This window comes from Cervus canadensis, chromosome 5 (assembly GCF_019320065.1).
Source record: "Cervus canadensis isolate Bull #8, Minnesota chromosome 5, ASM1932006v1, whole genome shotgun sequence".
Taxonomy (NCBI): Eukaryota; Metazoa; Chordata; class Mammalia; order Artiodactyla; family Cervidae; genus Cervus; species Cervus canadensis.
The window spans coordinates 58,693,662-58,714,899 of record NC_057390.1 but is presented as its reverse complement, the minus strand read 5'-3'; the positions used below and the strand labels follow the sequence as shown (position 1 = coordinate 58,714,899).

At 40.5% G+C, this 21,238-nt stretch overlaps 1 long non-coding RNA gene across 2 annotated transcripts in view; it reads left to right on the top strand.

The window, feature by feature from the left end:
* LOC122441830 overlaps positions 1-21,238 on the top strand; it is a 115,307-nt gene that overhangs the window by 57,026 nt on the left and 37,043 nt on the right. For both annotated transcript variants that reach the window (XR_006269448.1, XR_006269449.1), the window contains exon 2: positions 10,888-11,022. This is a non-coding gene — a long non-coding RNA (uncharacterized LOC122441830). The remainder of the gene's footprint in view (positions 1-10,887; positions 11,023-21,238) is intronic.

Below are 21,238 nucleotides of genomic sequence, written 5' to 3'. Positions count from 1 at the left end.
ACACAAGCAGAATTCAGTAAACACCTCTCTTCTTGCTGTTAGTCTTCAGCCCCCCATCCTTTTGTGAGAGGAACTCCAACAGCAGGTCTATTGCTAAATTACTCTAGAACAAGGTTTGTTCCTACTCTGCTTTCTGGTGGTCAAACCAGCATTTCTTTAGAGAGTGTGGGCATGCCCCATCACCATGATGGAGAAGTAGTCATAGGTGCAGTCACAAAACCATTTAGCTAAAACAGGAATTGAGCATCTAAAGGAATCCCCATCAGAAAGTGTGAAGAACAATTGTTTTATTTCTATTACTGTCAGTTGCTTTTGAGAAAAAAAGAAGAAGTGACTTGTTATTTTCCTGGGTAAGGCTTTATGTGGATATATCTAAAAATATATATACACACACACAAAATATATATATATACACATATATATTTTTTTAATCTTATGAAAATACAAGACCATGTTCCTAACTTCATCTCTAACCCAAATACTTTCAGCAGAGAGAGCTGTCAGTGTTAACACAAAGAAGAAGTGGCAATAATCTAAAATGACAAATGACCCAGATAACTTTTTTTTTTTCACTTTTGAATGCAATCCGAGACTCCATGCACTTGTTACCAACAGTTTCAGCCTGACTGATGAGAGTTTCTGGCTTTATTGAGTAGCAGAATGGAACAGGCCAGAAGAGAATCACTTGAAAACTGAGAATTGCAATTTTATTTCTATTATTGAAATATATATACTTCATTCTAATAACACTAATACTTTTAATTTATGATTCTTACATAAAGTATGTTTGGGTATACACTAAACATTTTGGGGCTTTCCTGGTGGCTTAGATGGTAAAGAATCCACCTGCAATGCAGGAGATGCGGGTTTGATCCTTGGGTCACGAAGATCCCCTGGAGAAGGAAATGACAACCCACTCCAGTATTCTTTCCTGGAGAATTCCATGGACAGGGGAGCCTGGTGGGCTATAGTCTGTGGAGTTACAAAGAATCAGACACAATTGAACAACTAAAACTTTCACTTAGACATTTTTACTTTCTTCAAATGGGGCTTTAAGCTTGAGTGCCTCCTATGTGCCAGACACTGTTCTTGGTTCTTAAGATCTGAAGTGAAGCAAAGCAAAAGGACAAAGCAAAGTTCCCACCCTGCAGGGACTTTATATCTAGCTTTTGAGTAATTAAGCAGTGATTTTTTTTAAAAAAAAATTGGAGTTCACATTCTATATTTATCAGTTGAAGACTGTGTATTTGATACACAAGAGAAAGGCATAAATTTTTAGTACAGTTCCAAATTACTAAGCATTTTTTGTTCTCTTCAGTCAGTTCAGTTCAGTCTCTCAGTCGTGTCTGACACTGCAACACCATGAACTGCAGCACACCAGGCCTCCCTGTCCATCACCAACACCTGGAGTTTACTCAAACTCTTGTCCATCGAGTCGGTGATGCCATCCAGCCATCTCATCTTCTGTCATCCCCTTCTCCTCCTACCCTCAATCCCTCCCAGCATCAGGGTCTTTTTCAGTGAGTCAACTCGTCGCACGAGGTGGCCAAAGTATTGGAGTTTCAGCTTCAACATCAGTCCTTCCAATGAACACCCAGGACTGATCTCCTTTAGGATGGACTGGTTGGATCTCCTTGCAGTCCAACGGACTCTCAAGAGTCTTCTCCAACACCACAGTTCAAAAGCATCAATTTTTCAGCGCTCAGCTTTCTTTATAGTCCAACTCTCACATCCATACATGACCACTGGAAAATCCATAGCCTTGACCAGACAGACCTTTGTTGGCAAAGTAATGTCTCTGCTTTTTAATATGCTATCTAGGTTGGTCATAACTTTTCTTCCAAGGAGCAGCATCTTAATTTCATGCTGCAGTCACCATCTGCAGTGATATTGGAGCCCCAAAAAATAAAGTTGGCCACTGTTTCTGCTGTTTCCTCATCTATTTGCCATGAAGTGATGAGACAAGATGCCATGATCTTAGCTTTCTGAATGTTGAGCTTTAAGCCAACTTTTTCACTCTCCTCTCTCACTTTCATCAAGAGGTTCTTTAGTTCCTCTTCACTTTCTGCCATAAGGTTGGTGTCATCTGCATATCTGAGGTTATTGATATTTCTCCCGGCAATCTTGATTCCAGCTTGTGCTTCTTCCAGCCCAGCGTTTCTCATGATGTCCTCTGCATATAAGTTAAATAAGCAGGGTGACAATATACAGCCTTGATGTACTCCTTTTCCTATTTGGAACCAGTCTGTTGTTCCATGTCCAGTTCTAACTGTTGCTTCCTGACCTGCATACTGATTTCTCAAGAGGCAGGTCAGGTGGTCTGGTATTCCTGTCTCTTTCAGAATTTGTTCTCTTGAGTTCACTTAAATAATATATGCAACAATGAAGAAACAGAATAGTACAGAAAATGATAGTATGGAGTGACCCTGTCTTGGGACAATTTAAGCCCAGTCTTAGGAGATCCTGTCACCACCCCAGAGACAGTAAGACAAAGGTAAACAAGTTAGAACTATGGCTGTAAATTTTTTTACTGTTAGGTTGGTGCAAAAGTAATTGTGATTTTGCATTGTTGAACTTTGCAATTTGATATTGGAATACATTCTTAAATTAATGTGGTTATCTTATACATCATTTTAATGCATATTTCTTGCTTTATTTTTTTGCTAATGACTTACCACTCACCGTTTATATTTATTTTAGACTATAAAGAATATGTTAGACAAAAAGAAAATTTGAGTGATTTTTTTAAATTCAAGTTCAATATGGGTCACAAAGCAGCAGAGACAACTTGCAACATCAACAGTGCATTTGGTCCAAGAACTGCTAACAAGCATACAGTGCAGTGGTGGTTCAAGAATTGCTGCAAAGGAGACGAGAGCCTTGAAGGTAAGGAGCATAGTGCCCAGCCATTGAAAGCTGACGATGACCAATTGAGAGCAATCATCAAAGCTGATCCTCCTAAAACTACACGAGAAGTTGCCGAAGAACTCAATGTTGACCAATGTTGACATTCTACAGTTGTTTGGCATTTGAAGCGAACTGAAAAAGTGGGTGCCTCATGAGCTAACCACAAATTTAAAACATTGTTGTTTTGAAGTGTTGTCTTCTCTTATTCTATGCAACAACAACAATCCATTTTGCAATTGGTTGTGATGTGTGACAAAAAGTGGACTGTATGCAACAACCAGCGATGACCTGCTCAGTGGTTGGACCAAGATGAAGCTTCAAAGCACTTACCGAAGCCAAACTTGCACCAAAAAAGATCATGGTCACAGTCTGGTGGTTTGCTGCCTGTATGAGCCACTGCAACTTTCTAAATCCTGGCGAAATCATTACATCTGAGACGTATGCTCAGCAAACTGATGACATGCATTGAAAACTGCAACACCTGCAGCCAGTATTGGTCAACAGAAAGGGCCCAGTTCTTCTCCATGACAAATGCCCTACTACAGGTCACACAACCAATGCTTCAAAAGTTGAAGGAGGACCTTCTCCAGTGGTCCAGTGGTTAAGAATCTATCTTGCAATGCAAAGGATGCAGGTTCAATCCCTGGTCAGGGAACTAAGATCCCAAATGTTGTGGGGCAACTAAATCCACATGCTGCAACTAAGACCCCACACAGCCAAATAAGTAAATAAATACTTTTTTAAAAAGTTGAATGAATTGGGCTACAAAGTTTCACCTCATCCACCATATTCTACCTGACCTCTCACCAACTAACTACCAGTTCTTCAAGCATCTTGCAGGGAAAACTCTTCCACAACCAGTAGGAGGGAGAAAATGCTAAGAGTTTGTCGAATTCCAAAGCATGAATTTTTATGCTGAGGGATAAACAAACTTATTTCTCTTTGGCAAAAATGTGTTGATTGTTTGGCTCATTTTTTGATTAATAAAAATGTTTGAGCCTAGCTATAATGATTTAAAATTCATGGTCCAAAACAGCAATTACTTTTTAATCAACCAAATTCTTAAAAATTTTTTACTTTTGTACCCCATGTTTTGAAAAATTCAATGCTTTAAACAAATCCCATTTATTAAGTAATAATAGATTTATTTCCCCCTCTATATACCGTTTCTGCTAGTTCGGTAGGTACCAGAAAAACCCAGAAACAGATTGAGCTCCGGCATATTCATACTCAGTCTTCAGATAGTTATTTGCCACCCCAGGAGCCCTTGTTTTAGGCTGCTGACTGTGTGTGCGTTGTGCAGAGGTAGATGGTGGTATTAGAAGTCATATGGGCTTTTAAGACACCCCTTCATGAGAAGCACAGTATAATTGGTATATTAGTTTCTTAGGGCTGTTGTAATAAATGACCACAAACTTAATTGCTTAAAACAACAAAAATTTATTCTTTCACAGTTGTAGAGGTTGGAAGTCTGACATCAAGGTATAGGCAGGATTGTGCTCCCTCTAATGGCTCTAGGGGAGAATTCCCCACCCTCTCCCAGTTTCTGGGGGCTCCACGCATTCAGTGACTCATGGCTCCATAACTCCTGTCTCTGCCTCTGTCTTCACACGGCCTCTCCTCCTTTCTGTCTGTGTCTTCTCCTCTGCCATCTCTTCTAAAGGCAATTGTCATTGAATTTATCACCCAGATAACACAGGGTGATCCTGTCTCTATCTTAATTATATCTACAAATACCCTTTTTTCCAAATAAGGTCCCATTCACCATTCCAGGGGTGAATCCATGAGCAGATTTTTTTGGGGGGTGGGGGGCGGCTACAATTTAACCCACTGCAAATTAGCTGGGCCTAAAAAATCATCATTGTTAGAAATCAAAATGTTAGGTGAAGGATTTTGAATTCTCCCTCTTTCTCCAACACCCCATATGTTGCTTTTGTCTGAGATATCTGGTCACTGCCTCATTCAGTTCAGTTCAGTCGCTCAGTCATGTCCGACTCTTTGTGGCCCCATGGACTGCAGCACTCCAGGCTTCCCCGTCCATCACCAACTCCCAGAGCTTACTCAAACTCCTGTCCATTGAGTTGATGATGTCATCTAACAATCTCCTCTGTCGTCCCCTTCTCCTCCTGCCTTCAATCTTTCCCAGCATCAGGGTCTTTTCCAATGAGTCAGTTTTTCACATCAGGTGGCAAAAGTACTGGAGTTTCAGCTTCAGCATCAGTCTTTCCAATGAATATTCAGGACTAATTTCCTTTAGGATGGACTGGTTGGATCTCCTTGCAGTCCAAGGGACTCTCAAGAGTCTTCTCCAACACCACAGTTCAAAAGCATCAATTCTTCGGTGCTCAGCTTTCTTTATAGTCCAGCTCTCACATCCATACATGACTACTGGAAAAACCAAAGCTTTGACTAGATGGACCTTTGTTGGCAAAGTAACATCTCTGCTTTTTAATATGCTGTCGAGATTTGTCATAACTTTTCTTCCAAGGAGCAAGCGTCTTTTAATTTCATGGCTGCAATCACCATCTGCAGTGATTTTGGAGCCCCGAAAAATAAAGTCAGCTACTGTTTCCACTGTTTCCCCATCTATTTGCCATGAAGTGGTGGCACCAGATGCCATGATCTTAGTTTTCTGAATGTTGAGCTTAAAGCCAACTTTTTCACTCTCCTTTTTCACTTTCATCAAGAGGCTCTTTAGTTCTTCTTCACTCTCTGCCATAAGGGTGGTGTCATCTGCATATCTGAGGTTATTGATATTTCTCCCAGCTGTCTTGATTCCAGCTTGTGCTTCATCCAGCCCAGCATTTCTCATGATGTACTCTGCATATAAGTTAAATGAGCAGGGTAAAAATAAACAGCCTTGATATACTCCTTTCTCAATTTGGAACCAGTCTGTTGTTCCATGTCCAGTTCTAACTGTTGCTTCTTGACCTGCATACAGATTTCTCAGGAGGTAGGTCAGGTGGTCTGGTATTGCCATTTCTTTAAAAATTTTCCACAGTTTGTTGTGATCCACACAGTCAAAGGCTTTGGCATATTCAATAAAGCAGAAGTAAACATTTTTCTGGAACTATCTATCTTTTTTGATGATCCAACAGATGTTGGCAATTTGATCTCTGGTTCCTCTGCCTTTTCGAAATCCTTCTTGAACATCCGGAAGTTCATGGTTCATGTACTGTCGAAGCCTGGCTTGGAGAATTTTGAGCATTACTTTGCTAGTGTGTGAGATGAGTGCAATTGTATGGTAGTCTGAGCATTCTTTGGTATTGCCTTTCTTTGGAATTGGAAGGAAAACTGACTTTTTCAGTCCTGTGGTCACTGCTGAGTTTTCCAAATTTGCTGGCATATGAGTGCAACACTTTAACAGCATCATCTTTCAGGATTTGAAATAGCTCAACCGGAATTCCATCACCTCCACTAGATTTGTTCATAGTGATGCTTCCTAAGGCCCACTTGACTTCACATTCCAGGATGTCTGGCTCTAGGTGAGTGATCACACCATCGTGATTATCTGGGTCGTGAAGATCTTTTTTGTATAGTTCTTCTGTGTATTCGTGCCACTTCTTCTTAATATCTTCTGCTTCTGTTAAGTCCATACCATTTCTGTCCTTTATTGCCTGCCATCAGAACAAGACCCAGTTTCCCCCTCAGTCAGTCTCTCCCATCAGGAAGCTTCCATAAGCCTCTTATCCTTATCCATCAGAGGGCAGACAGAATAAAAACCACAATCTCAGAAAACTAAACAAACTGATCACATGGACCACAGCCTTGTCTAACTCAGTGAAACTTTGAGCCATGCCGTGTAGGGCCACCCAAAATGGATGGGTTATGGTGGAGAGTTCTGACAGAACGTGATCCACTGGCGGAGGGAATGGCAAACCACTTCAGTATTCTTGCCTTGAAAACCCCATGAACAGCATGAAAAGGTCACTGTCTCAGCCCCAAGTAATTGAATATTGCCACGGGGCTTAAGCTCTGCCCTTGGCTCTGACATCTGGTTCCTCATCTTGGTTCTCATCTTGGCTTGACCTCTAGGATCACTCTTGGTATCCTCTTGTTTGAATGACTTCTATTGACTGTGCAGCCCATCCAGATTGCCACCCTCTGTGCTCAGCATGGCTTGTTCCCTCAATGCCCAGTCTTGGTACTGTTAGGACTCACCCCTAGTGTTTCAGTAGGTCAAGTCCTTGTTGCATAAGGATATGACCCAGTGACCTCCCAAGGGTCCTCCAAATGGCTTGTGTGAAGCTGAAAACTACTGCCTACCCAGACCTATGCTTATAAACATTTATAACCCCAGGATCAACATGGAGCTATACTCCTCCATGGTGACAGAAAACAAGAGTGTGCCAGAGCCTCTGTATTCCAGGGCTGCCTTTTGTCTAGAAGTTCCTTTTCACTCAGAAGGACTGGTTCTGAGTGTTTATAATATTCTATTTTTAAAAATTGGATTTTAGATATGCTTTGAGGTAAACCCATCTTATTTCTTGTCTGAATTCTCCATTCCATTTTTCATAATTTATCTTCTGCTGTCTTGATGAGTTGTGTTCTTTCTTTCTCCCTTCAAAATGAGCCAATTACAATTTTCCATTTGAAAATAAATTTCATCATGCTTTGTTTCCTGTTTTCCAGCCATTTGTTTTCTAAATGACTCAGATCTAGCTGAGAATTTTGTTAGCAGCTCATAAGTACGATGCACTGTAATTCTCCTGGAAGGTGAAAAGTGAAAAGTATAGGAGCAAGTCTAGCCTTTGACCTGAGGCTCTAACACTAGAATCTTACAACCGAGTGTATCATGCGACTTTGATCTACAGGCTGACATTTTCCCGCACCAAACAGGTATTCAGAGACTTCACACCTGGTAAATCACCACCATAACCTCTGTGCCATACAGACCCATAAAAGTAATAAATGCAAGTGTCGTGAGAATTACTTGTTATTCAAATGTTTAAGTTTATGGTCTTGCTTGCATTATTGTTTTATGAAGCAACAATAAGTCTTTATAACATATTTCATGCTTGAAGAAGTGTGGAGATGTCAATTTGATCTAAACATCAAATTACTACCAAAATGAGATTACAGGATATTTTTTGCAGAGTGCTTATGTGAACACCATCACAATCTATTTATTATGTTAACTGGGCTTCCATGTTTGGGCAGCCTACCTACTTTAGTGGACTGAGCACTAGATTGGCAGTAAAGTTCTCCTGGATTCTAACTTCAGTTCTACTGTACATTGGCTCTGGGTCTGTTATTTTTTTGCCTTTGGCCTTGTGAAACATGAAAGTAGGAAAAGAATAAGGCAAGGCCAGTTGAGTTCTTAATATTTAATTTGAGGAATTGTTACCTGCAGGGCCAGTTATTTTCTAATAGATTACCCAGTGGCTCCTCCTCCTTGTTCCCTGGCCATCCCTTGGCCCTTTACTGCATGCTGCATCTTCTCGATAATGAAGGCATTTTTGTGGTCCATAGAACAGTAACCACTATCCTAGGAACCAAGTAAGTGAACAACTCATATACATCCTGGGTTTGTTTGCCTGTTTATTCAGATGGCACTTCTGCTTCTTTTCTAAAGTTAGGCTGCCCAATCATAAAGGTGATTTTGGACTACAATAAAAAGGTTTAGAATAATGATAAGAATGCCACAGATGATCAAGTTAAGAACTAGTATTCTTTTACCCAGAGAATGCAAAACTTATCTGAGGTGGAGATGAGCTTATTGCAATCAGCTTCAACTGTTTGAAAGATTGTATTTTGAATAATGTCTTTGTTCCTTATCCCCACTAAGATTAGGACAAGAAAGTAATCATGAAGGAATTATGTTACATACAGGTAGAGAGGTCTATTAAGACATCAGACAGATAGATGCCTTTTTCTAAAGAGAAAAAAGATTCTGATCTGTGACAGCTTCCCTAGAGTCAGAGAAGTAAACTGTCACTTCAGAACTCATCACGTCCATCAGCTTCCCAGAGTTTAAATATCTCCTAAAGAAATGTGGTAGCCCTCCTTGGTGCCTTATTTCAGGTTCTTTTAATCCTTGCAGCAAGAACACATTAATGCTGAATAGAAGCCTATCTGTATATTTAGACTTATTTCCTCTTTCCTTTGAAAGAGAGGACAGATAATCACCATTCCATGTGATTCTATCCCTTAAATACTAAATCCCTATATCATTGTCTTCTTCCCCCTCCCCCCTGCCCCGAGTCCTCACTGGTCTGTTTCCTGAAGACTTAATTACCATTGCTGCCCCTCTGATTTTATGGTTAATGGCAATTCTGACACCTCTGACCCTGAGAAGCAGAGAATTCTTGGCTTTATCTTTGCACTAAGAATTTAAATGCAGTGGAATGTACAAGTAGAAATAGGTCATTTTTCTTCTGCACATCACCAATTGCAAGATTTTTTTTTCATACAAAGCAGAGCATCAGTTTTCAGTTGAAAACACATTTTTGTAAAGCATGATAAAAATGGAATCTCAAGTGCCATTGCTGTCAGAGAGATGAATGCCTCTTCTATTTTGAAGCAGCTGCCAACAAATATGAGGACTAGGTATCATTTCTCTCCTTGGTGAACTGTCAGGCTCCTCTTTATGAATCTTGAACATTACAGGTGGCTGAAGTAGATTCTCATTGTTAGTAACTGGTCCAAACCCTTGTTTCACTCCCTGTGACTTATAGTCCTGTTGCCTCGGATCAAAGGATATTCTGAGTTGCACAGCATGTAATGCAGATAATTGAACTTTTATTAAGGTGAAATTCACATAACATAAAATTAGCCATTTTATAGTGAAGAATCCAGTGGCATTTAGTACATTCACAATATTGTGTAACTAACATCTATGCCAAGTTCTACAATATTTTCATTGCCCCATTAAGAAATCCCCTACTAGACTTCCTTAGTGGCACAGTGGATAGGAATCTGCCTTCCAATGCAGGGAACACATTGGTCTGGGAAGATCATATGGTGATGCTTAGCAACTCAGCCCATGAGCCACAACTACTGAAGCCCACGCTCCTAGAGCCTGTGCTCCACAACAAGAGTATGTGCGTGCTAAGTCACTGCAGTCATGTCTGACGCTTTGCAACCCTATGGACCGTAATCTGCCAGATTCCTCTGTTCATGGGATTCTCCAGGCAAGAAAACTGGAGTGGGTTGCCATTTCCTACTCCAGGGAATTTTCCCAACCCAGGTATTGAACCCATGCCTCTTATGTCTCCTGCATCGGCAGGCAGGTTCTTTACCACTAGTGCCAAAGAGAAGCCACTGCAATGGGAAGCCCACGCACTGCCACAAAGAGTGGCCCCTGCTTGTTGCGACTAGAGAAAGTCTGTGGAGAGCAACGAAGACCCGGCACAAGTCAAAAAAAAAGCAATCCCATACCTCCCTCCCTCCAGATTTTGGTAACCATCAGTCTGTTCTTTGTCTTATAAATTTACCTATTCTGTAAATCATATAAATGGATTCATATAGAATGTTACTTTTGTATCTGACTTCTTTCACTGGACACAGTGTTTTCAAGGTTTGTCCACATTGTACCATTATCAGCACTTCATTCCTTTTTCTATGACTGAATAATATTCTGTTATATGTGCCTGTGTACATACTAAGTTGCTTTAGTTATGTCCAACTCTTTGCGACCCCAAGGACTGTAGCCCATCAGACTCCTCTGTCCATGAGGATGAAGTGGGTTGCCATGCCCTCCTCCATCTGTTATACGTGTATACCATAATTTGTTTATCCATTCATCTATTGATGGGTTGTTTCCCCCTGTTGGTTATTGTGAATAATGCTACTATGAAATTCATATATAAGTGTTTGTTTGAGTACCTGTTTCAATTCTTTTGGTTATATACCTGGGATGGAACTACTGGGTCACACAATAAACTCTGTTTAACCTTTTAAGAAATTGATAAACTGTTTTCCTAAATTTACTTCTGAAGGGAAAAACCCATGGCATTAATGCAATGAACATTTTCTTAGTAGGAGGAGCACATCCCTGTGAGCCTCTAAGGAGAATTCTCTGAAGACTCAAAGGGCATAAAGTTATTGACAGCAAAGGTGTTTTAGCCAACTGACCTCTGCTCCTGGACAGACAGAACTAAAGCAACAATCTAGGTAAGTTTCTGCCACGTGTTCCTTGAAATACTTCCATCAGTGCAGATCTATTGCCCTTTGGCCACATTTGTACTATAATTAACCTCAAAGTCAATTAAGAGAATTGCTTTAAGGGAAGAAGCCAATTCTGATGAGGTCTGTTCTGAGAAAAAAAAATCTGAAAAAAAGTTTAAAGTTGCCAGGAGTCAGGTTTTTGCCCTTTCAGCATACTTTGACTGTTTGACTAAAATTAATTACCATTTAGTTTTCACATAAGAAGACATCTGCCTATTTTCCTAAAAGCTGTTGCTCTGCTGTGGGCAAACTGGTATGAAGACTAGTCTAACTTGCTTGTTGTAGAAATAGACTAGACTCTTGAAAGCCCATGCCTGTGTTCAGTTTTCTGAATGTCCTCATAGACATTTCCTTTTGTAACATTGATATTGAAGATATAGTAGATATTGAATGGTAGACAGCCAACACCTATCCTACAGTGCCAACAAAGAGGCAATGTTAGGATGTCTGACCTCTTGATACAGGAAACACTTTGCCATCCCTGTAACCACATGCTAGTCAGGATGAGCAATGGAATCACAACCTTAACAGAGTTAAGATGAACTAAATTAGAAACAAAACCCTCCTCTTTCTTGCAGGTTTTATTCAAGTTAATATAGTTGACATAATGTGCCCAGATAGTACACCCAGAAAATGAGCTCATCCATCAGGAATCTTGCCATGCTGTAATTCAGAATTACTCCTCAGAGTTACAAAGCCATTACAGTCTGAGTGACATGGCTGCCAGAAAACGAAACCTCAGAACACTGCGTAGCCTGAGTCAGAGGAACTGCGCCTTGGCTGCTGATCCACTGTGTCTATAATATTTCAGCCCTGATCCCTGATCCCATGCTGCTTGAGTCACATGCTCTTGGAGATAACTTCAAGTTTAAACAGAAAGGTCGAAAGAGGACAGGGAGGCAAGGGAGCCGTGCAGATGCACTCTTCCATCAGATGTCACAGGAACAGATTAGGTACATCAGACCACGTGGGGTCTCCCTCCCTCACATGGCAAAAAACTCCTTGAGGAGGGTTCACAAGTTCCTGGGAAGAGAGGAATGTTTATGCTTGTGGAGAAACAAAATGTCCCTGAGGTAGAATATTTGAACCCAGTTATACATAATTGGTGGTAGTGGACAGGAGAAAGCCTGACATTTCAGACTCTAACCATATTCAGGAGGATCTGGTTCATAGGAAAGTTTATGTTAAAACCTTAAGTATCAGTTTCTCTTTATCCCAGGTTATCATCTTGAGGTGCTAAGCTAGCTGGACCCCGTTATAAGTTTGATTAACGTTTTCCAAGGACGGGAGGAATTATTTTTCCTATGAGAGTTGATATTTATTTCTCAGTAATTTCTCTTCTTGAGCTTTTACAGAACTCTTAATATGTGAAGCTACTCTTGATACATTTAAAAAATCTTGAGAAGTGTATCTGATCCAAGCTAATAACATAACAATATTTTTTAGATGATACCTGGGTATACTGCTTACATAAACTGAGTCCAGGCTTCACGTTATATTAGAGTTTGTCAGGTGATGTGCTTTTAGCTGGCACATAGGGCCCTTACTTCTTGCCAGAGCAGAGGGCAAGTTCTTAGTAAACGTGCAAGGTTCATATGACTACTGAGAGTTGATTTGGCCACTAATGAGAGTCTAAGTTCCTTTAAACCAAAATAGGAATCAGGCGTCACATCAGCCCTGTGAAAGCTCCAAGAACTATTCCTGTCTCTAGTACAGGGAAAAGTGAATTGCAGAACCTCAATGAAAACAAAATCCATAAATGTTGCCATACCCATCTAATCTTGCATTCTGACTGAAGCAGAAGTTCAAAGGGAGTTTTGTGGAAGGGAATCTTGGTTTCTTCAGTATCAGTCCTCAGGAATATGTTTCACTTTCCATAAGTAAACTGCTATCAGTCCACTAAAGATAGGGTTTACCTGACCCTATGGAAGCTATTTCTGCAACCAATGTACTCCCAACTTCACAGTCTATGACTTACAATGGAAAGGATCCTTTCATTTTATACTAAAATTATGACAGCATTCTCTCCTACCGGCCTGTGTGCTGGAAATTCACTTCTCTCAAAGTGCCCTCAACAATATCTGAAACTTTGTACTACCTTTGTTGGTATATAAAGCTCTCTGAAATAGAGCTTTCCCAAGTGTCCTCTCTGGCCTTCTCCTTGCTGCGTTGACCTTCAGGAGTGTTCTCTGTCATGGACTTAGTTCTCTCCACCGATGCCCACTGTTGCCCCCACTTTAGCTTCGGGAAAAAGAAACTCGTCCCTTTGGTCTGAATAGAACATCCTGATAATACTTTCCACTTTTCAGTGTGGCTAAGAAGTAGATACAAGGCTTTTCCAGGCTATGGGTACCTTACCCCAAGACCTCAAGTGCTGATTATTTTCGTCTCTGAGCTGCTGTTGTCTCTATTGCCATTCCTGACAAAAACAGAAGCTTAATGATGCTACTGCCCTGAAAATAGCTAACCACCCGCACAAACCTGCTCTTCATATTTCAAGGTCTAGGGACAAATGGATCCTTAATCCAGAGACACATGGAAGCCCCTCCTTCCACAGTACATAGTATCACTTTTTTTCCTACATGGGGATTAACCATGTCTCAAGATTATTGATGGTAGAAATATCCATTCTCTAAAAGCAAAAGCCTATATTCACTCAACCACCCAGCCCAACTGGTATCCCCTGGTTCCAATAATACAGTCTCAAAATGGTACATAGTGACCAAAGTCAGGGTCATCTCTTTTAACCATGGTCACATTTTTACATTTGCACTTTCTACTATTACTATTTCTTGGGTGGAGGGATCTCTAGATGCAATAATGTGTCAGTCAGGGTCCAGCATGTGTCTGGACATGGATTGCATACTCCATTCAATTGAAGGAAGTTAGTAAACGCACTATTTACAAGATATGGGCAAAGTTTATAGACATCAACAAGGGATAAACGTATCTGGGGAGCACAATAGGGAGCTGTTACTGCCCACAAGTCTTGAGTGGGCAAGGGAGGATATGTTTCCCAGAACCCAGAAAGACTATGGAGAGAGCTGTCTGACAAGAGTGGCAACTTGCAGTAGATAGACTCAGCCAACCCTGCACAGCATGGTAGAGAGCGAGCTGGGGAACAAATATCCCAACCTCACTCCCCTCGACCTCCCCGTCTCCTTCCTCTGGGCTTCTCATCACCACCTCACTGGCCAGACCCAACCCTGGCCAGAGGGAAAGGGAATTTGTTGATACTGTCCATATTAGTCAGCCTCCCAGGGCCAGAGCAGGGCAGAGAAGGATAACGATTAGACATGAAGAGGCAAAAGAAGGTGTCTAGGAAAATAACTTGTGAAACTCAACAGCTTTAATTTTTCTTTTCTTAAAAGTTTTCATAAAATATTCTAATATTAGTGTAAGTATTCTACCAGTAAACTCACCTCGTCTTTGCTTCTTGATTTCAAAACCTGTAACCATATGCCCTAGAAGTCATTTTTTTCCCAAACATAATATCCCTAATGATTATTGTTGGTCCCTACACAGCAACAGCCCTTGCTCCTCAAGCACTTTATTATATTTCTGTGCTCCTTTTGAATATCTCTCATGGTTTCATTAAGGTGCAGCAATTAAAACTCTACACTTTATTCTAGAAACATGCATCTTGGGGTAAGAATAAGACATATGCTAAATCAGTCAGAGTTTTAAGAGCAGTAAAGCTAAAAAAAAATTAGGAAAACATAAATTACAGCAGTATTAAAAGTTGCAACAATTAAGAGGTAGTTAGGAGTTATTAGGAATTAGCACAACATGGACCATAAACTGAAATTCATAGCAGGCCTTGGAGTAGAAGTCTCCATAAGTTTTAATATATTTTTGATGGCTTGAAAGTGATCCTGTTTGGGGGGAGTATTTTGCATTTGTTGTTCAGTCACTCAGTAATGTCCAACTCTTTGTGACCCCATGAACTGCAGCATGCCAGGCTTCCCTGTCCTTCACCATCTCCTGGAGCTTGCTCAAACTCATGTCCATTGAATCAGTGATACCATCCAACCATCTCTTCCTCTGTCGTCCTCTTCTCTTGCATTCAGTCTTTCCAACATCAGGTCTTTTCTAATGAGACAGCTCTTCACATCAGATGGCCAAAGTATTGGAACTTCAGCATCAGTCCTTCCAATTAATATTCAGGATTGATTTCCTTTAGGATTGACTGGTTTGATCTCCTTGCTGTCCAAGAGACTCTCAAGAGTCTTCTCCAAACCCACAGTTCAAAAGCATCAATTCTCCAGTGCTCAGCTTTCTTTATGGCCACGTATGACTAGATGCATGACTACTGGAAAAACCAAAGCTTTCACTAGACAGACCTTTGTTGGCAAAGTGATGTCTCTGCTTTTTAATATGCTGTCTAGGTTGGTCATAGCTTTTCTTCCAAGGAGCAAATGTCTTTTAATTTTGTGGTTGCAGTCACCATCTGCACTGATTTTGGAGCCCAAGAAAATAAAGTCTCTTACTGTTTCCATTGTTTCCTCATCTGTTTGCCATAAGTGATGTGACTGGATGCCATGATATTCGTGTTTTGAATGCTGAGTTTTAAGCCAGCTTTTTCACTCTCCTTTTTCACTTTCATCAAGAGGCTCTTTAGTTCTTCTTCACTTTCTTCCATATATCTGAGATTATTGATATTTCTCCCAACAATCTTGATTCCAGCTAGTGCTTCATCCAGCCCGGCATTTCTAGTGATATACACTGCATATAAGTTAAATAAGTAGGGTGACAATATACAGCATTGATGTACTTCTTTCCCGATTTGGAACCAGTCTGTGGTTCGATGTCCAGTTCTAACTGTTGCTTCTTGACCTGCATACAGGTTTCGCAGAAGGCAGGTAAGATGGTCTGGTTCCCATCTCTTGAAGAATTTTCCACAGTTCATTGTGATCCACACAGTCAAAAGTTTTAGCATAGTCAATGAAGCAGAAGTAGATGTTCTTCTAGAATTCTCTTGCTTTTTCTATGATCCAGTGGATGTTGGCAATTTGTTCTCTGGTTCCTCTGCCTTTTCTAAATCTAGCTTGAACATTTGAAAGTTCTAGGCTTACATACTGTTGAAGCCTAGATTGAAGAATTTTAAGCATTACTTTGCTAGTGTGTGAGATGAGAGCAATTGTGCAGTGGTTTAGACATTGTTTGGCATTGCCTTTCTTTGGGATTGGAATGAAAACTGACCTTTTCCAGTCCTATGGCTGTTGCTGCGTTTTCCAAATTTGCTGACATATTGAGTGCAGCACTTTCACAGCATCATCTTTTAGGAGTTGAAACAGCTCAACTGGAATTCCATCACCTCCACTAGCTTTGTTCATAGTGATGCTTCCTAAGGCCCACTTGACGTCACATTCCAGGATGTGTGGCACTATGTGAGTGATCACACCATCATGGTTATCTGGATCATTGAGATCTTTTTTTGTATAGTTCTTCTGTGTATTTTTGCCCCACTTAATATCTTCTGCCTCTGTTGCTGCTGCTGTTGCTAAGTCACTTCAGTCATGTCTGACTCTGTGCGACCCCATAGATGGCAGCCCACCAGGTTCCGCCGTCCCTGGGATTCTCCAGGCAAGAACACTGGAGTGGGTTGCCATTCCTTTCTCCAATGCATGAAAGTGAAAAGTGAAAGTGAAGTCCTACTCTTCGCGACCCCGTGCACTGCAGCCTACCAGGCTCCTCCGTCCATGGGATTTTCCAGGCAAGAGTACTGGAGTGGGTTGCCATTGCCTTCTCTTGTGTTAGGTCCATACTATTTCTGTCCTTTATTGAGCACATCTTTGCATGAAATGTTCCTTTGGTATCTCTAATTTTCTTGAAGCAATCTCTGGTCTTTCCCATTCTATTGTTTTCTTCTATTTCTTTTCACCAATCTCTTAGGAAGGCTTTTGTATCTCTCCTTGCTATTCTTTGGAACTCTGCATTCAGATGGGTATATCTTTCCTTTTCTCCTTTGCCTTTTATAGCATAATTAATTAACACATGACTAGATATGAAACGTGCCTAAATCTAGCACCCAAATAAAATTCTAAATGTAATAATATCAGCAAAGCCTGAAAGGGGTAGGGATGAGGGTGTGGATGGACAAGGAAAGAAAAATCAATTAAATATTCCATTCCTTTTGAGAAGAAGTAGCTATTAATTTTTTGTGTCTGTATAAAAATGTAGGCTTAAATATGTAAGAGCCACCATTATCACTATAAAAATAGAAATACAAAATTTTAAAACAGTAAATAGAGAAGAAAAGGAATTACAGAAGTTACTGTCTAGACAAAATCAGGAAAGGAAAAAACATGCAAGAAGAAAACATAAGTTGGAAACATAAAATATGACAGGCATAACACATTCTTCCTCATTACCCATCTGGAATTCATCTTTGACTCCTCTCTCATTCAGCATGTCTATGTGGTTGACTCACTTGGGTTTTCCTTGAAAATATCTCTTATGTCTGACCTTTAAGTTCCTATCGCCACCCCTCTAGCTCCTTTGGCCCTGAACTAATGCAGTGGCTTTAGCACAACATAGCTCACCTTGGCCTCCTTGCAGAAACTAGAGCAATTTTCATAAAACATATCACAACCCTGCTCAGAAGCCTTCTAGGGTCCCCCTTCCTTACCATTTACCCTTCCTATCTGATTTTTAAGACCTTACTGACCTTTATGACCCTTACTAATTGTGTTTCATCTATTCTAAGACACTTGTTTTTTGTTAGTGATGTTATTTTATTTAATTGTCTGTATTTTCAAGCAGTTTTAGGTTTATAGAATGATTGAGTAGAAAGTACAATGAGTTCCTTTACACCCTGTCATTGCCCTCCCCACTGTTTCTCCTCTTATAAATAAACATGCTATAATATACTATGTTTACTTCAATTGATTAACCAATACTGATACATTAATTGTAACAGAAGTCCATAGGTTGCATCTGGATAATTACATGAATCCACAATTACAGTATCATACAGAATCATTTCACTGCCTTAAAAAATCCCATGTGTTCCACCTAGTCATCCATTCCCCACCTCACTCTAGCCACCTGAACTTCCTAGCAACTACTGATCTTTTTGCTCTCTCCAAAGTCTTGCCTTTTCTAGAATGTCAAAGAGTACGAATCATAAACTTATAGTTTCTCAGACTGGCTTCTTTCACTTAGCAGTATGCTTTAAAGTTCTGCTGTATCCTGTGCTATTCAGCATTCATTTCCTTTATTGATAAATAACATGTCACCCCATGAACATACCACAGTTTATCCATCTATTTCTTTTATTTGAATATAGTTGCTTCACACTGCTGTGTCAATTTCTGCTGCGTAGCAAAGTAAATCAGCCATATGTATACGTATATCACCGCTTTTTGGATTTCCTTCTCTTTCCATCACCACAGAGCAATGAACAGAGTTCCCTGTGCTATATAGCAGTTTCTCATTAGTTACCTATTTTATACATAGTAGTGGTATATATCAATCCCAGTCTCCCAATTCCTCCCACCCTCTCATCCCCCCTTGGTATCCATGTTTGTTCCCCATGTTCATGTGTCTATTTCTGCTTTCCAAATAAGATAATCTTTAGCGTTTTTCCAGATTCCACATATATGTGTTAATACACAATATTTGTTGTTGTCTTTCAGGCTTACTTCACTCTTTATGACAATCTTTGGGCCCATCCATGTCTCTGCAAATGATGCAGTTTCATTCCTTTTTATGGCTGAACAATATTCCATTGTATATATCTACCACATTTACTTTATCCAGTCTTCTGTTGATGGACATTTACGTTGCCTCCATGTCCTGGTTATTGTAAATAGTGCTGAAGTGAACGTTGGGGTGCATGTGTCCTTTCAAATTCTGATTTTCTCTGGATGTATGCCTAGGAGTGGAATTGCTGGGTTAAATGATAGTTCTGTTTTTAGTTTTTTAAAGAACCTCCAGACTGTTTTCCATAGTGGTTGTACCAATTTACATTCTTACCCACAGTGCAGGAGGGTTCCCTTTTCTGTACACCCTCTCCAGCCTTTATTGTTAGTAGACTTTTTGATGATGGCCCTTCTGACTGGTGTGAAATGATACCTCATTGTAGTTTTGATTTGCATTTCTCTAATAATTAGTGATGTTGAGCATCTTTTCATATTTTGGTTGGACATCTGTATTTCTTCTATGGAGAAATGTAAAACACATTTTTTAAATGATGAAAACATCTCTGAAATCAGAGTGCATCTTGCAATTGATACATTTGTGCCATCTTAGATTTGATAAAATATTGTTCTCTTCTCAGGTCTTGGCTTGGATATAGGACACCTCAGTCTTAGAAAAAACAACTTCTCGTTTTGCTGTGCTGACTCTTTCATAGCTTCAAAATCTTGTTCAAACATTTCTCACTGTCTAGGCATTCCTGTTCTGCTGTATCTCTTCTTATTTAGGTCCATCTGTAAGGCCCAGCTCAAAGGCCATCTCCTCAATGAATGCCTTGTTCACTATCTCAGCTGAAAAAAATCCTTCCCTTTGAAACCTCTCAGTTCTTTCTTTGTAAGACTAGCAACTCTTATCAAATAGTTCCATTTAGTTTAAATACTTGTATACATTTTTGGTCTGTACACAGGAGTCCAAGAGTTCTGCAAATGACTTGAGAAGGCAGTGAAAATTGTGACATTCTGTAGAAGAGTGTAGGCTTGTTTCATTAATGTACTCCAGGACATTTGAACAGTTTCTTTAAAATCTGTGGTGCTGTCATTCCGGAACTCAGTTAAAGCCCTGCTCTGAGCTGCCCTCTAGAGGTGGTACATCATCACTGAGCCAGTTGAGTTCAGTCGCTCAGTCGTGTCTGACTCTTTGCAACCCTGTGGACTGCAGCATGCCAGGCTTCCCTGTCCTTCACCAACTCCCAGAGCTTGCTCAGACTCATGTCCATCGAGTTGGTGAATCTTTCCCAGCATCAGGGTCTTTTCCAATGAGTCAGTTCTTCACATCATGTGACCAAAGTACTAGAGTTTCAGCTTCAGCATCAGTCCTTCCAATGAAAATTCAGGACTGATTTTCTTTAGGATGGACTGGTTGGATCTCCTTGCAGTCCAAGGGACTCTCAAGAGTCTTCTCCAACACCACCGTTCAAAAGCATCAATTCTTCAGCATTCAGCTTTCTTTATAGTCCAACTCTCACATCCATACATGACTACTGAAAAATACATAGCTTTGACTAGACGGACCTTTGTTGGCAAAGTAATGTCTGATTTTTAATATGCTGTCTAGTTTGGTCATAGCTTTTCTTCCAAAGGGCAAGCATTTTTTAATTTCATGACTGCAATCACCATCTGCAGTGATTTTGGAGCCCCCAAAAATAAAGTCTGTCACTGTTTCCATTGTTTCCCTATCTATTTGCCTTGACGTGATGGGACCAGATGCCATGATCTTAGTTTTCTGAATGTTGAGTTTTAAGCCAACTTTTTCACTCTTCTCTTTTGCTTTCATCAAGAGGCTCTTTAGTTCTTCTTCACTTTCTGCCATAAGGGTGGTGTCATCTGCATATCTGCTGCTGCTGGGTGCTAAGTCGCTTCAGTCGTGTCTGACTCTGTGTGACCCCATAGACGGCAGCCCACCAGGCTGCGCCATCCCTGGGATTCTCCAGGCAAGAGCACTGGAGTGAGTTGCCATTTCCTTCTCCAATGCATGAAAGTGAAAAGTGAAAGTGAAGTCGCTCAGTCGTGTCCGACTCTTAGCAACCCCAAGGACTGCAGCCTACCACAGGCTCCTCCGTTCATGGGATTTTCCAGGCACGAGTACTGGAGTGGGGTGCCATCGCCCTCTCCGTCTGCATATCTGAGGTTATAGATATTTCTCTCAGCAATCTTGATTCCAGCTAGTGCTTCATCCAGGCCGGCATTTCACATGATGTACTCTGCATATAAGTTAAATAAGCAGGGTGACAATATACAGCCTTAACATACTCCTTTCCCGATTTAGAACCAGTGTGTTGTTCCATGTCCAGTTCTAACTGTTGCTTCTTGATCTGCATACAGATTTCTCAGGAGACAGGTAAGGTGGTCTAGTATTGCCATCTCTTGAAGAATTTTCCACAGTTTTTTGTGATCCACACAGCTAGGGAGACTCAAGACCTGGAATCAGCAAGAGATACTGGAAGGCATGCAGCTGGGAAGGG